At 35.5% G+C, this 17,837-nt stretch overlaps 1 long non-coding RNA gene across 1 annotated transcript in view; it reads right to left on the bottom strand.

Annotated features, from left to right (window-relative positions):
- The window catches only part of LOC131975463 (uncharacterized), a 65,416-nt gene extending 50,264 nt beyond the window's left edge, over positions 1–15,152 (bottom strand). The window contains exons 1-2 of the long non-coding RNA XR_009394727.1: positions 15,017–15,152; positions 11,320–11,415 (exon numbers count right to left, since the gene is read on the bottom strand). This is a non-coding gene — a long non-coding RNA (uncharacterized LOC131975463). The remainder of the gene's footprint in view (positions 1–11,319; positions 11,416–15,016) is intronic.
- Between the last annotated feature and the right edge of the window lie 2,685 nt (positions 15,153–17,837).

Here is a 17,837-nt window from a genome sequence, read left to right as displayed (position 1 = left end):
TACTCTGGGGGCTCCGCTCTGCTTCATACACTCATACAGGTTAGGGCTCAAATCTCTCAATATTGCAAGAATAAATGTAACAGTCTGACAGAATGGATTGTCCTGAGTGTACTTCAAGCTAAATGCATGCTGGGATAGATTCCATCCTCCTGTGAGGCTGTCGACATGAGAGGACCAAAAAGCACATGAACATGAAGACTAAGAGTGTAAAGCCAGGTACTATATAGCAGATATAATGTCCAACATGTTTACCATTTTAGTAACATTTACCAACTAGTGATAATCCCAAAGTACAGTTGAGGATAACAGAAATGTTATTTATTCATACAGTACAGGCCAAAAGTTTGGACACACCTTCTCATTCAATGCGTTTTCTTTATTTTCATGACAATTTACATTGTAGATTCTCACTGAAGGCATCAAAACTATGAATAAACACAAGTGGAATTATGTACTTAACAAAAAAGTGTGAAATAACTGAAAACATGTCTTGTATTTTAGATTCCTCAAAGTAACCACCCTTTGCTTACTAGAATATAAGACATGTTTTCAGTTATTTCACACTTTTTTGTTAAGTACATAATTCCACATGTGTTCATTAATAGTTTTGATGAATCTACAATGTCAATAGTCATGAAAATAAAGGAAACACATTGAATGAGAAGTTGTGTCCAAACTTTTAGCCTGTACTGTATATTTTGTTCACTGCAAAAAAGGAGTGTCTAAAAACAAGATAAAACACTAAATCTGAGGGAAATGATCTTGCTGCATGGACAGATAATTTACCTTGACAAGATTTCTTAAATTAAGATTATTAAATCTAGAAATAAGCATGTTGAACGCTTAAAATAAGAAATTAACTCTTAAAACAAGATAAATTATCTAACATATCTAAATCTAAAGTTTTTTTTATCTTGGTAAGAAACAAATATTTCACAGGTCACTCTGCTCGGGCCAGTTCATCGCTGCTTGCAGCTTTAATTTATCTTGTTTTAAGAGTTAATTTCTTATTTTAAGTGTTCAACATGCTTATTTCTAGATTTAATAATCTTAATTTAAGAAATCTTGTCAAGTGAAATTATCTGTCCATGCAGAAAGATAATTTCCCTCAGATTTAGTGTTTTTATCTGGTTTTTAGACACTCTTTTTTTTGCAGTGTGGAGAAAGGTGAGCGAAAATATTACTGATTTTAAAGGAGTTCCTTATGGACCCTGCTGTGCACCTTTTGAATAATGATTCCCAGCTTTCCCTTGAGGAAAAACATGGTAAGCTATAGCTTACAGGGCTCACTGCAGCCAAAAAGATTGTTGCCCAGCGCTGGAAATCCCCTCATGACATTTCTGATTCAGACTCACTGGCTGCAGACATTCTTGGTCATATCTTATATGGAACTGTGGTCAGCAAGAGTAAATAATGCTCAGCCACATATACAATATTGACATGGGAGAACTTGATCTCTAAGCTGAAAGACCTACTGTTGATGTAATCATAACCTGCCTGGGCCTCAGATACTATGTGTCTGCAGAATGTGTCATTCAATCTACACTAAAGGCCAAAAGTTTGGAAGAAAGATCACGTTTGTACAAAAAAAGATCATAGTTTCATTGCTATACTTTTAGATTTAGAAGTGTTTGATAATTTATCTTGTTTTAAGAGTTCATTTCTTATTTTAAGCGTTTAAGAAATCTTGTCAAATGAAATTATCTGTCCATGCAGCAAGATAATTTCCCTTAGATTTAGTGTTTTTAGACACACCTTTTTGCAGTGTGATGACCCAAAGACGGAGCCAAGTTTAAAGTATGCGGATCACCGAAGGTATTATAATTCTTATTGAGGGGACATGAAAGTCCAAATGTCTTGGCAGTCCATCCAATAGTTGTTGAGACATTTTACCCCAAACTACACATGTAAACTCTTAGCTGTGTCTATTTTTGGTGAAGATAATACACAAGGATGTGATGATATACTCATTTGTTGATTTTTTTTAAAAACAACTGACTTCAGCAGCATCAAATACTGCAAAAAAGATTCATAAAATGTATAACAAAGAAAAAAATAATTAGCTTTCTTGAAAGTAAACTTTAACTGCTACATTTAGCTGTTCCTGCTCATCAAGCTAGTGCAGTTTCTTATAGACTGACTTGTGGTGGCCGCCACATTATCAACATTAACCTCCACACACTGATGTTGTACTTTTAAATGGGAAAAATCTTATTGCATTGCAGAGCTGAATGCAGCATCCATTTGCTCAACCCCTTCTTGTCCCATTCTCCCTTTCTCATTTGTTTTTCAGACCATAAATAAGACAAAAATAAGCCAACTAGCACACCACACAGTCCCATCGGCTGCGTCTAAACTGTGAAACGGCAACAAAAGGTTTGCTGAAGCGAGTCAGGGAGGTCTGGAATCAGACACCTGAGTGATGTCATGAAGCCAGTCTAAGTTCTGTCTGTGAAGATTATAAGGACATACTTTATTAAACTAAATACATTTCCAAAATGAGGCACAATTCATTGTTTTGTGTTAAAATAATATTTTCTATATTTTTATACATATTTTTGATTCACAATTTCATCACTGTAATGCATCCAGATAAAAATGTCATGGTTTCCCCACACTTATATACAATAAATACTTTTTAAGCTTTATAAAAATAAATATAAATTTGTTTGAAATGTATAATTTAAAAGGATATAATCAAAAATAATGTTTTTTAACAATGTATAAAGAACAAATGGTTAAATGTTACGGTAATGATAGAATTGTGTATATTTTAATAAAAAATACATTTTGGTGATACCAGCTACCTTTGAGCACATTAATATTTAATGTTAATTAAATTGCAATTAATATTAATTATTACGGTAATGAATTTAGCTCACAGTGTCTCTAAAAATGTCAGAAAATACCTTAAAATTACTTAAAAAGATTATAAATTCATATTAAACAGTGACTTTAGATTGCATATGTTATAAAGGGTCAAATAAAATATGTATTCAATGCTCTTGGATTATTGCTAGGAGCTGCACCATGTTCATGAGAATCACCCACCGGGATGAATTCAAGTTCTGTGTTCTCAGACTGTCTTTTCTGCTTTCTTCCTATTTTTTTTTTCCAGCCCCAAAAACAAATCATTGGGTGCATTCTCTTCTGTATATTTAGACTGGGCTTGATAGTCTAAATAACAACAGTGGTTAATTAATAGAGCTGGTGAGCACTGCCCTACAGGTTTAAGCATGACTTGAGTCATGAGCATCATACATCTAATTGCCTGTTCCCCGGGCTGACCTTGGAGTGGCTGTGCAATCGGATGGAAAAGAAAAACTGTGGGGGGATTTCTCTTTGTTGGCTCATTATCATGCATCCCTTTTATTGAGAGCGCTCTGAAGCACGCAGGAGAAGGTGACTACAGCCAGTTAGTTTACTAGTGGCAAAACAGCTGAAGCAAATATCAAGACACTCAGTCTAAAACACAACCTAACAGCATTTGTAACCACATCTCATTAGAGTCAGCCACTTCTCAGTGGTACATTAGGCAAACCACAGCACTGTGGAGGAGAGAAGGTTGGCTCCGCGGGTCAACCAGCCTCCCTGGAGGGGACAGAGAGTCGGGACAGATGGAGGAGCTGGAGAGGGAGCAGCCAACTGTGCAGGATTTAAGAATATTGCTCAGCCATGCCTGCAGATATTTCACAGAGAAGCCACAACAAATGGGATGTTGCACAGCTTTGGCATTCACTGAATAACAAAAATGTATTGTTTTTTCTAAGTGTAAGTGTTTGGAAACATTTTTTTTTAGCAGAGCTCGTAAAAAGCAAAAAAGCAAAAGGGAAGACTGAGCTGGGTAGAGAGGGAAAACGATTAATATTCAGTACTACAGTTGGCTCTAACCCTCTGGAGTCCACGAAGGCACCGGAGCAAGACTTCTTCATGCTACAATGGTTTTTTGTGTGTGATTTTTGTCAATTTTATGTGTGTTTTTTATGTGTGTTTTTTATGTATGTTTTATGTGTTTTTTTTGTCATTTTTTGTTTGTTTTTGTGTGTGTTTTTTGTATTTTTTGTAAAAAAAAATAAAATAAAATAAAAAATAAATGTACGTGTTTTCAGTGTGTTTTAAGTGTGTTTTTATGTGTTTTTTTTTTTTTTTTTTTAATTTAAAAAGTGCTTTTTATGTGTGTTTTTATAACTTTGTGTGTGTGTTTTTTTGTGTGTTTTTTGTGTTTAAAATGTTGATCCAGTAAGTCAAAATGAAAAAATAATAATCAGGTCATATAGGTGAGGTTGTGCTGAAAACAATGCCAACATGGCATGGTAAACACTTTTTAAGTCGTTTATAAAGGCAGAATGATAAGTCGTCAAAAACCGACAAAATAGCCCCAAACTCCAAAGGGTTAAGGTAAATATTGCAATTGAGAAAAACTTTTTTTAACTCTTGTAAAACTTGAAAAAAGTTGCACGCAACTCCAACAACTGCCTGCAAGAAACGATCCAACCTGTGAGCCCTAACCATCCGTATAAGCAGTACCTCTCTAACTGAGGAAAAAGAGCTCAACCAGAACACAAACAACTCATGAAAACAACTTGAGCAGAATAAACCGACTCAGTATGAAAAAGATGTCATTTCATTTGAAGAGAAGGGGTAACACTTTTCATTATCCTCACAAAATCCAAGGACATCTTTTCATATTGGCAAAACTATGATTGGAACACATCCCAAACATTATTATAAAAATGATACGTTGTATGGATGTTTTGACACTTTGAGAATAAAAACTCTGTATGACTGGCTGAATTCCAGTGATTATTGTATATAAAGAGAGTAGATCTGTACCAGAATCAGACTTTTTTTCATTTGAAATGGATTTGGTTGTTCGATAAGAATAAACTCTTTGTTCCTTTTTCATACGTACTATCTTGCAATCATAAAATCCATTGGTATGAGTTTCAGTGGTGACTTTGACAACATTAACTTTTTCAAATATGGTAAAAGGTGACCCGCCACAGTTTCATAATGAAGCAGAAATAGTTTTACACTAATGACCAGGTGGGGATCATGCTGTCTGCTTGGGGGTTAAGTCATGAGTCAGGTACGGCCGCTCAGTGTGCCTCATTTCCTTCGTGGCGGCGCATTTAAAAAGGCCCATGGTGAAGGTCGATCTATGCTCCGGCTGTGCAGAATCCATCAGCCCAACCTCACGCTTCACAGGGCCGTGAAGTGGTTATTGTGCCCTCTTTCTACAAATAGGTCCCACTGTACCAGGTGCAATTGTGAAACAGGTGGCCTGTCCTTAGCTTATCTGGTAAATGGACCCCAAGACTCTAACTTATAGCTTAGAATAAAGCATCATGTGCACAGGCCTGTACTACGAAGCAGGATTTGGGGATAGTGAAGTAACTTCAGGATTAACCCAGTCTTAGGCCCCGTTTACACGAGGACGCTTGCGGGTAAAAACGACAAAATATTTTATCGGCTTAAAAATGCAAAAATCTGAAACCACCTTCCAAAGTGGAAAAGTTGAATCCGCTCCGCCGTAGCGTGTCGTCTACACTGACAAGACACAAAACTCTGATCTGATCTGCTCACGTCACGTATGTGTTTACGTCACATACATGCTCCAGTACAGGAAATAAACAAATATGTTGGATTTTTTCCATGGTGGGACCTTCAAGCTGCTCTGGCAGCTCTAATAAACTTACAGGAGTCTTTCCACCAAATGTACAGGATATGTACAGATAGTATTAGTGAACAGAGAAGGATCTGGAATTACCTCCATCACATTTTGGATGCACCGATTGGTCGGAGGCGAGCCAGACGGCTTTGGACGAGACCTGGGAGATCTAGTGATGGTGGAGAACTTTGTGGAAGGAGTAGCTGATGAAAATACGTGGTGTGAAAACTTCCACATGCCCAAAGATGCTCTTATCGCTTTAAGTGATGCCGCCTGGCATGCATACAATCCAATTCCACACACTTTTGCGCGCAGATTTCCTCCCGAAAACGCTCGTCTAAACGCGGAATAAAAAGTGAAGACGCAACGCCACTTTTGCGTCTTCTGTTCAGACCGTCATCATGTAAACGTAGCCTAAGTCTTAGTTTTCCCTCATGATTCTTTTATATCAGAGATAGAGACAGATTGTAGCACTTAAGCCTCGTACTTGTACCTGAAGAATTATGTTTATCAATGAAAATGATCAAAAATAATTTCTGACTTAGCTCAGTGAGCCAGCTCAAATCTGGCTATAAAAAGGCAAATTCAGTTTTGAAAGATTTCTAAAATATTGTTTTTATTGTTTTTACGACAGTTGGTCTAATAAATGTGTTAAGCACTGTATATGCAGTGCACTTCCTCTGCTAGAATACAAAATATAATGTAGCCTAATGCACACTGACTGATAAATCAACAAATAAAACCTGATGGCTTTATGACTGATGAGTCAACTCATTGACTTTCAGAGGGCAGCTTCTAAATATAATTAACCTGCGTTATAATTCATTCTTCAGACTGTATGTCTCTGAGCCTGTAATAGGAATATATGAGAGAAGCTGCTGTCTAATTATCTCTTCCACAATGTAAACCAACAATTAACTGCGAGTACATTTTCTTTAGGCTAAAAGCAGCTTCCTTCCAGTCACTGAGAGGACACTAATGACTTTGTTGTTGGATTATCAGCTGCAGACATCAGACAACAGTGAACATGTAGGAGTGACATCACCACCTCAGCAGACATACACTATACGTAAACATCATACATAAATTCAGTATTATCGTCACTTACAGACCCGAGTGTGCATTTACAAATCATAATAATAATTTTATTTATAGAGCAATTTTCAAAACGCATGTTACAAAGTGCTTTAAAAACAGACATTAAACAACAGATAAAAACAATCCAGAGGAAAATTTCCTCTGGATTGCACACCTACAACAAGCATTCCTTTTCAAGTATTTATTTAGACAGCAACCTATGACCTTTAACCTCAATGTGTGTGTGTGTGTGTGTGTGTGTGTGTGTGTGTGTTTTTGCTCGTGTGTGCGCGCGTGTGTGTGCGTGTGTGTGTAATTAAAATCCCATAAAGTTACCTCTGTGTGTGTGTGTGTGTGTGCGTGCGTGCGTGTGTGTGTGTGTGTTTGTGTGTGTGTATGTGCATGTGTGTTTGAAGTATGTGTATCTTGAGGAGTGTGCGAGCTTACGTGCATGTGTGTGTGTGTGTGTGTATCTGTAACTGTAATCACATCAAAGATCAAAGGCAATCAGATCAAAGCAATCAATAGAATTAACTGCCACCTGAATGTTCCTGAACAGTTACAGCAGCCAGAGGTGGACAGACTGGAATTTCTGGCCTCGAACAGAAAGCATTTTTGGCAAAACCATAATACCTATCATTGATCCGACTTCACTTTGAGCGTCCTGAGTTCTTCCTGAACGTCTACATATGTTTGTTTTTTAAGAAAATTTTAAAAAATAGCTTTGTTAGAGCGATCTAAAAAAACTGTTACATCTCCCTTTTTCAGAAATCTTCCTGCATTTTTAATTTGGGAGCCAATGAGGCTGTTGGTGCGTGTTGGTGGATCATCTGTGCGTCCTACGCCCAAACTATAACTCTGACAGCTTTACCAGAGGATTGTGAGGGAGAAGACTAATTTTCCTACGTTTCTATGAATAAATTATTTCTGGAGCCGCAAATTCCACTCTACAGTCGAGCTGCAGTTCGAGTTGCAGGACTAGTAGCGGGACGAAATTGCGTCCGGAAGAGGAAGAAGAAAAAATCCACAGTATAACAGTAGTACTCGGTGCGATTGCCCCGTGGCCCTAATAATGTTAGAAAATGACATCGTTCTGTGCAATTAAAAGACAGTTAAGGGAAGGTAAAGTTCAGGTAAAATCAGGAAAGGCTCTCCGATAAAAGTATGTTTTAAGAAGAGATTTAAAAGAGATCACTGACTCAGCCGACCTGATTTCCTCGGGCAGGTTGTTCCAGAGCCTCGCGGCCCTGACTGCCAACGCTCTAACCCCCTTAGTTTTAGCCTCTGTAACAGTCAGGAGACCTCTAGAGGATCTCAGAGTACAGACTGGTGTGTAAGGTGTTAAGAGGTCAGAGATGTAGCACGGAGTGAGGTCATGAAGGGCCTTAAAAGTAATCAGTCAAATCTTAAAATCAATTCTAAAACATACTGGGAGCCAGTGTAAGGACGCTAAAACGTGAGTAACGTGATCATGTTTCATGGTTTGTGTCAAAAGTCTTGCAGCTGAATTCTGGACAATCTGGAGTCTATGAATGTATTTTTGATTCAGGCAGGTAAAAAGGCTGTTGCAGTAATCCAAGCGTGACGAGATAAAAGCATGTAAAAATGGTCTATGTGTCTTTAAAAGTTAGCATAGATCGTATTTTAGAAATATTTCGAAGGTGATAAAAACAGGATTGCACAAGCTTTGTGGTGTGTTGTTCAAAACATAACTTATCATCAAACCAGACTCCAAATCAGACATGAAAGCAGAATGACCTTTCCAATTCACAGATAAAAGATGAACGGAACTCATCTTTCATCTCGGTCTGTTCAAACATCACACAAAGGTTGCTCACTGTTCCTAAAAAATGGTTTAATTGAATAACTTAAAGTGCTTTTGTCGACAGGTGGGTGCCAGGTCAGGAGCATGTAATAAAAAATGACAGACTTTCAGAACTGGAGATGGTGCACAGAAAGCCAAAATTGCAGCAACCACATTAGAGACCGTGCTCCTCAAATGTACCAAACTTTTTGCTGCCACTTTCCTGACCCTCAGAAATGTACTTTTGACATTGGTGCCACCCATCTATTGCCCTTTCTGGCCTGAAGCAATATTAGGCTTTCTCCCCAAAAAGGATTGTCAAGAGTCACTGTGAGCTGTTCTGACAGATGTTGTAAGTGGGAAAAAAAAAGAAGAAAATCAATGAAAATGTCAAATGGTAGTTTTATACCTTATTCAATTGGTTCATGATTGTGTGTAAGTACAGTGAAGATGTTCTGAAGTTATGTGCAAAATGGTGTACTTTGATACACTTTGATCTCCTGGTAATTTTGGAAAAATGTAATGATAGGAACAAAAACATATTCTTATGGTGCGGAGGACTTGTTGTCTTGAAACATAAGCAGTGGAAAAGCCTTAACCCCTCTTCTATGCAGAAATGTATTCCCTCCTATATCTGTGTCTGTATATATGTATAACCATGTTAAATGATTATTTTTCTTTTTCTAAAAATAACCATTTCTGTGTCTCTTTATATCTCAATGTACATCCATGTATTACCCAATATAACCTTTGTATATTAACACTACTAGAGTATTACACCTCATTGTACATCACACTTTCACACACAACCTCATTTGGCCATAATTGAAAAATCTACTTCATCTTCCACTATATGAATACATACTTCCTACGAGCACTGCACTGGTTATTAAAGAAACAATGAGCCACTCAGTATAATGGTAGGAAAAGCGCTGCCTTAGATAAGCTTATAAACTCTAAATGATCGTTCATTCCAGGAGACAATGATGAAGTAAGACAGGCAGGAGAAGAAAAGCAGTGAAACATAATGGGCTGTAATGTGTCCAGATGTTCACCTCACTATAAATACACAGTATGGCAGATGCATTTGTGTTTCCTCCTCCACAGACAGTGAAGCTTAATCTTTTCTTCCTTGTTGGTCCATTAATCTTTTCTATTCCACATTTGTCAGCTCTCTCTTCTTCTCTAACCTTTTGCATTCAAGCCATTTTCTCAGCAAAAGTCTGATTCAGTGAATTTTGACTTAGGCCTGGGGACTGTAAAATGTCAGCATCTCTTAATAGATATTCTGAATTCATTACTTTGTAGCTAATTAGCAACGGCCCCTGTGAAGAAGAGAGTGTGTTGGACCACATAAGGAGCATCTTTTAGCTCTGTGCTGCAGATTTTTACACTTAATGATGCAATTTTAAGACACTGAATGTTAGGAAACTTATGTGTTCCTAAAAGAGTTATGGGCGACAACCCAGTTCCCCAAGTTATCATGAAACCGCTTTCCTTTAAACTGTTGCAATATATCAAAAAGTGCTTTCGTCATATTTCCTGATTTTAGAAATCTACAGGAGCTGGTGCTTTTTGGCAGTCGACTCAATCCTCCATACATCCTGTAAATGATCAAAACCTTTGGCGTACATGGCAAAAATAAACAAAACCCACAGACGCAGAGGAAATATGCACAATATTGTGTAAACTTTGCCGGGGAGTTTCAGGTTTCTTGGCAGATTGACTGTGACTGTGACTTCGACTTTACATCTCCTGGTAGACTTTCAAAACAAATGAGAGGTTGTGCAGAGTGCAGATGGCAAACTGGATTTGGAACAGCGAACAAGGGATTTTGAACATGAATTTTGAACATGAATTTTTCTTCTTTTTTTTGCTCGAATAATAATAATTCAGAAGTGTAAGAAAGAGGTTTTGTGGGAAGAGAGTGAGGTAATACCAAGAAAGAACTTCAGGGGACAAAACCCGAAAATTACAAACATATAGCTACATTTTTTTTAACCATTTCCTGTAATAAAACCTTATTTCCAATTTGGAACAGATAAATCACTTTTTGTATTTACGTGTTAGTGTTAGTGTTAGTGTTAGTGTATAGTATAGTGTATAATATAGTGTTAGTGTAGGAGCAGTAAAGCACATAAAGAATAAAGCCATCTGTTGGAGCCATATTGAACACTTAATATAATTTGAAAATATGTAAACTTGGCTGGGGAGAGGGATGTCTGGAATGCCCTGCTTAACCTGCTGCCCCCGCGACCCGGCCCCGGATAAGCGGAGGAAAATGGATGGATGGATGGATGGATGGATGTTATTTTTTATTTGTAAAATAAATTATTTTTAAGGAAACTTCTAAAGGAACTTAAAGACACTTATTTTATTTATATGGTGACATAGTAATGGGCCTCCCATGGGCAGCTGGCTATTTAATTTTTGTGAATGAAGTTTTGGAGGGTTAGGAGGCGGAGTGTAAACAGTTTTCCGACCGCACTCACACACTAGAATACACACTTAGAAACCAAATGTTTTGCATCGCATTAAGTGAAAACGTTTTATTTTGTGTTGAAAATAAGGAAAGTCAAGGAGTTCTGTTCAATAAATATCAGAAGTGGATGAGCGTCTTATTATGATAAGCCATATCGCCATCAAAGATAGGAAAACACTGCACTTCTAAACACCATGAAAAACAAACAAACAATGCACATGAGTAGATTAAATAACCAGTTCAAAATGGGATAATTGTTCAAATTCATTCGAAGACAACTCGTACCTTATCTGACTCAGATGTTGAAGATCTTTCTTTAGGGAACTTGTGGTGCTGCAGAAGGTTTGGATCAGGTTCTAATGTCTCCCAGTGACCATTCACCTGTAAAACACAAAGAACAGAGCAGTGGGGTGATTCTCATAAACATGGTACAGATCATAGCAGAAATCCTATACACCTTATTTGACCCTTATCTATTTGAAAATTTTTAATGTATTTTCTGACATTTTTAGAGACAGTGTGAGCAAAATTCATTACTGTAACACATTTTTAAATAGAAGTAAAAAAAAAAACAAAAGGTTTTTTTTCTTTTTTTTTTCTTTGGCAAGCACTTAAATATGCTCAAGAGTAGCTGGTATCACAAAAATGTATTTTATTAAAGGAACACTCCACCGTTTTTTCATATTAAAACATGTTATTCGGTCAAGTAAGACGAGTTGATACAGACCTCTTGCGTCTCAATGCGTGCACTCAATCTCCCTGGCGCGCGGAGCTACTTGGCTAGCACTTAGCTTAGCCCAGTTCATTCATTAGGATCCAAACAGATGGACAGTTAGAAGCGACCAAACTCCTCCACGTTTTCCCTATTTAAATACAGCTACACGAGTAGTTAAACGACCAAGTATGGCGACACAAAATAAAACGTGGCGCTTTTCGAAGCGGATAAAAAGGAGAACTATAATGTATGGCAGAATAGCACTTGGGAGCACTTCGACTCGGCGCAGTAATATCATCACTCCTGAGGAGAGAAGATTTTTCAGGAGTGATGATATTACTGCGCCGAGCTGTATTTAAATAGGGAAAACGTGGAGGAGTTTGGTCGCTTCTAACTGTCCATCTGTTTGGGTCCTAATGAATGAACTGGGCTAAGCTAAGTGCTAGCCAAGTGGCGCCACGCGCAAGGGCGATTGACTGCACGCATTGAGATGCAAGAGGTCTGTATAAACTCGTCTTACTTTCTTAAAAACGGTGGAGTGTTCCTTTAAAATATACACATATTTTAATTCCAACAATTCCATCACTACCGTAACATTTAACCATTTTTTCTCATTCATTTTCATTCAGATTTTGTTTTTTTTACATTGTTAAAAAACATTATATTTGATTATATTTTGTTAAATTATACATTTTTAAACAAATGTATATTTATTTTTATAAAGTTTATTAAATATTTATTGTATATAAATGTGAGGAAACCATGACATTTTTATCTGGACGCATTACAGTAATGAATTTGTGAATCAAAAATATGTTCAAAATATAGAAAATATTATTTTAGCACAAAACAATGAATTGTGCCTCATTATGGCTATATTGTTCATTCATATAAAAGTGAAATATATTTAGTTTAATAAAGTATGTGCTTATAATCTTCACAGACAGAACTTCCTGACAATCTCCCCAAAGGGCTACTGAAGACGATGCACAGCTCTCTGAATGGACTGAGGTTCATGAAAGTGACATTTTCTTTTCAGGGTTATAATCAATTTGTCACCGTGTTCCCTCAGAGTCCAGCGAGTTCATTTACAAGGACATTTTGCAGGACATGTCTTTGTGTAGATCATTTTTAAAAAGTCAGTGCAAGTCAACAATGAGACCGGGTTATGAGTTCAGAAAAAAAGCTCATCTAAATTCTTTAGAAATTATAATTTCTGTAGAAAATCAATTTCTTTTAGTGAAAAGCCAGAGAAGAGCTTATTGCAATATTCACAGAGTGAATAATGGGATGAATATGAATTATGTTAGTGTGCAACCCTGCATGAGTTCATCTTGAGCTTGTTCCTGGAGAGACTAGGTACAAAAACATTAGGAGAAAAGAATTGGAGGCTTTGTGATGCTTAGAAAGTTCACAGTATGTGACCACCTTTTTGTTTTTAAATAAAAACCTTTCGACAACAATTGATTTAACACAGAACATTCATGTCCATGACTTTTCCAGGCTTCCTGTAGCACTTCTCACAGTTTAGATCGCTGTTTTTTTGAAAAAATAAAGCCTTTTCTCTTAATGCCCTCCACAAAAGCTAATTTCCTTTTTGAAAATACAAAGAAAAAACTAAGAACTTTAGTGCAAAATGAACCAATTATCATTAGAGCTGCAACAATTATTTGATTAATTGAATAATAATCGATTAAATTAATCGTCAACTATTTTGATAATCCAATAATTGGTTTGAGCATTTGTCCAAATTCTCTGATTTCAGCTTCTTCAATGTGAATATTTCTGGTTTCTTTGTTCCTTTATGACAATAAACTGAATATCTCTTTGGTTTGTGGACAAAACAAGAGATTTGAGGACGTCATATTTTTCAACATTTTATTGACCAAACAACTAATCGATTAATTGTTTAAATAATCGACAGATTAATCCATAATGAAAATAAGTCCAGTGAATGTAAAACCAATGTGGAGAGTTTCACAACTAAACAAATAACTTTCTGAACATCTAATGTTTGTAGTTCTTTGGCAAGTTTTGTTTTTAAGCTTACTGGGGACTGTTTACTTTTTTGCTCTAGTTTTTCCAACTTTTTGTGCACAGACATGATAAGAAAAATTGCCCATTATTATGTGAAGTGTTTGTTTTTGAAAATGTAAATTTTCCTTAAACTTTCCTCTAAACTCCCAGCTCCAAATCATCTACCAACATAATTGATCATGAGGCAAGACAAACAATTTCATAGGGAAACTATTCTTTTCCATGACTGGAAAGCTGAATTTCAGATTTCCAAGTTTTGCAGAATGTGCAGAAAGTGATTAGTGCCTGATTTGAACTGCTCTCCCCAACAGTTTCTGTAGCAGCAAGCCTTGATGTCTATTACATCACTTACAAGAGAAGTTAAGTTTGCATATTTTACCACATCAACCAAAAAGTCTAACTGCAGTAACTACGCAAAGGTTAAAACTGAGAAAAACTGCTTTAAAGTTTTTTAACGTTTTTTAACTGGACAGCAAAATGGGTGAAAGGTAGATAAGTGATATGACTTATTTCTACATGTATTGATGATGTAATTTTTATGATCAAAAATCATGCTGATTTATTTGACCTTTGACCCCAAAAACATAGTTTCTGCACTCTGGTTTTGCTGTAAATGATCTAATAATGATGCAGTAACTATAATGTTGTCGTCTTCTTTCAGCTTTTATATTTTGTTTTCAGTGAATTAACATTTTCCAAATTGATTTTGTTATAAATGTATTTAAGTGTTTAACAACATATTTTAGACTTAATATTATAAAGAAATGTTATATTTTAGTCTTAATATAATTGTATCTCACTTTTTTAGTTGATCACTATCTAGATAATAATTTCCCTCTCAAATAAACTTATGATTTCTATTATTTTTATGTTTATATTAGTATATATATCCAAAGCAGACCATGGTAAGCACAATTACTGCTTGGTTTTGAGTTGGATTTTGTGGTTTTTATGTAATTATTTCTCTGAAATAAAGCAAAATTTAAATCCAAAACTTTGTCACAAGATAAAACAGACATCAAGGAGTTCATTTTTAGTTATAACTCAATTTCAACCAAAAATGTATTTACTGCAGTTAGTTAGGCTTTGTAGGGCAGTATAGCCACCTGTGTGGTCATGATGGTCCATCCAAATATATGTGTTAAAATAAAAATATTACGTCCACAAACGGTCCAAAATAACGGAAAAAATAACAAGTAAATGCTAAAAACAAATGGAAGTTAGACTTACCAAAGTCACCTAGAAACCGATACAGGTGTTTTACCTCTTCAAAAGTACAGCTGACATGATCAAATGTTCAATATAATCAATATTAATGATAAAACTCATACAAGTGACGTGCTATCAAATTCAGGTGCAGTACAGGTGAATTGAGTTCGTCCTTCGCGCTCTGACATGCGCAGTAGGTGGTCTGGAGTTGTTTTTTTTAGGGGTACACTTTTAGATTTACACAGCGTACACCGATACACGGCCGGACGGGCGGGGTCAGGAATCAGAAATAGATTTATTGCCAAGTAGGTTTTTACATACACAGTAATGGAAAAAAATATTAGACCACCATTTTTCTTCAGTTTCTTGTTCATTTTAATTCCTGGTACAACTAAAGGTACATTTGTTTGGATTAATATAATGATAACAACGAAAATAGCTGATAAGAGTTACATTTAAGAGCTGATGTCTAGACATTTCCCATGGTTTTGTTGATAATAATCAAAATCATTATCAAGAAAACCATGGAAAATGACTGGACCCCAACTGAGTTGATTTGATGCATCCAATTTTCATTTATTTTATCAAAGTTTTTTAAAGAGCACACTCGGCATCCTGTGTGTATTTATGTATTGCTGTTAGTATAATTGTTAATGTTTCTCCTCTCTTTTGCCTCCCTTTATATTATTATAATACTTTATTTCTCTTTTTGTTTTGTGGCTTATCTTTTTTGTGGTTCTTCATTCGAATGTACCGTTTAAAAAACAAAAATGTGGAAAACAGCTTTGGAATAACTTATGTCTTGTATTGATGCTTATGAATGCTGATTTCCAATAAAAAAATATTATTTAAAAACAAACAAACAAACAGCAATACAAAAAAGGTAAGAGAAAAATATTCTAAAAGATGTATTAATCTGCATTTTTGTTTTATTTTAATTAGTAATTAAAATAATACATTTTCAACCCCTTTTTTCCAACATTTTTTTAAATTTCCAATACTTTTTTTCCCATCTTTTCTGTGCACTCTAGGTGTTGACTTGCTCATTCTGAAAATGGTATTTATCTTTCTTTTAAGTCAAAGTCAAGATACATTAAAATAGAATAGCATAGAATATAAACTGTGGCATTTTTTTTATTAGAAAAAACAAACCTTATTGTGCAGTAATGTGCAAAAGCTCATAGTATGAATTATAAGGTACAAAGCACCTAATAATCAGTGGAAAGCATGTTTTATCACTTTGGTGCCACATCTTTGCTTCATAAGTTCAGATATAAGGCAAAGTTATACATTTTGTTAAATTCTCTAAAAAAAATGTTGCATAATCTATATCAGCCATGTGATTTTCTGCATGCTGCAGGTTATTGTGCTTTATTTATCACTCAACCTAGTAAATTTGCATCCATGCTAATTTAGTTGTATGATAATCAGTCATAATTTAAACATTTCTTTTGCATTATAAACCTCAATTTCATACATTATATACGATCTCCTTTAATAGTTCAAACAAGCTTTTCCTCAGAGGAATAGATCGTGGAGTGTGTCACAGAGTCATCAAAGCTCTGCAGAACTAGTAGAGCTTCATAACACACTTATCTACAGTGGCATGGCTCCCACAGTCCGGCTAATAAGGCAGATTAAAGAGAAGCTCTGCTGCAGGCGATGGTGAGGGGAGCACTGAGGCTGAATTAATGCACTGGGTGGAAAAGCACCAGCTCTAGTGGTGTGGAGTCGTGCACACAGAATTCACAACACAGCTGATACTCCAGGATTGACTGAGTGATTCAGTTTACATCAATATTCAGCTGTGATGAGCCAACGTTCAACAGGGACACTGATGGTTGTTTCCCAGTCTGCAGGTTTGTGTTGGTTTGAAGGTGAAAATGTGCAACGTGGAAGAATTTTGACGTTTATATTATCGGTAGTTAGGAGCTGATTCATATTGAATCATTTAAATCAGGGGTCTCAAACTCAAATTACCTGGGGGCCACTGGAGGCAGTATCAAAATGACCAAAAAAAGACACAAAATTACTAAAAAAGGACACAAAATGACTGAAAAAACACTAAATTACTTTAAAAAGACACAAAAAGACAAACAAAAACATACACAGAATTACCAAAAAAGATACAATTTTTTAAGACACAAAATGACCCCAAAAAGACACAAAATGACAAATTACTAAATTACTTGAAAAAGAAACAAAATGACAAAAAAAGACATAGATTTACCAAAAAGACACAAACTTATTTTAAAAAGACAAACAATCATTAAAAAAGACACAAAATTACCAAAAAAAGACACAAAATGACTGAAAAAACACTAAATTACTTTAAAAAGACACAAAAAGACAAACAAAAAAATACACAGAATTACCAAAAAAGACACAATTTTTTAAGACACAAAATTACCCCAAAAAGACACAAAATGACAAATTACTAAATTACTTGAAAAAGAAACAAAATGACAAAAAAAGACATAGATTTACCAAAAAGACACAAAATTATTAAAAAAAGACACACAATTATTAAAACAGACATAAACTTATTTTAAAAAGACAAACAATCATTAAAAAAGACACAAAATTACCAAAAAAAGACACACAATTATTTAAAAAAGACACAAAATTACCAAAAAAAAGTAATTAAAGGGACCTTGCACAGATTTATGAGATTTAAAGTGGTAAATCTGCGAGAAAAAAGTTGCTTTTTTCCCGACTTTTTCTCGTAAATCTGCAACTTTTTTCATGCAGATTTACCACTTTAAATCTCTTAAATCTGCAACTTTTTTTCTTGTAGATTTGCCACTTGAATCTAGTAAATTTGCAACTGTTTTCTCTAAAT

The sequence above is a fragment of the Centropristis striata genome, chromosome 7, assembly GCF_030273125.1.
Source record: "Centropristis striata isolate RG_2023a ecotype Rhode Island chromosome 7, C.striata_1.0, whole genome shotgun sequence".
Classification (NCBI taxonomy): Eukaryota; Metazoa; Chordata; class Actinopteri; order Perciformes; family Serranidae; genus Centropristis; species Centropristis striata.
Note: the sequence above shows the minus strand (reverse complement) of the source record. Positions and strands in the feature narration are given on the sequence as shown.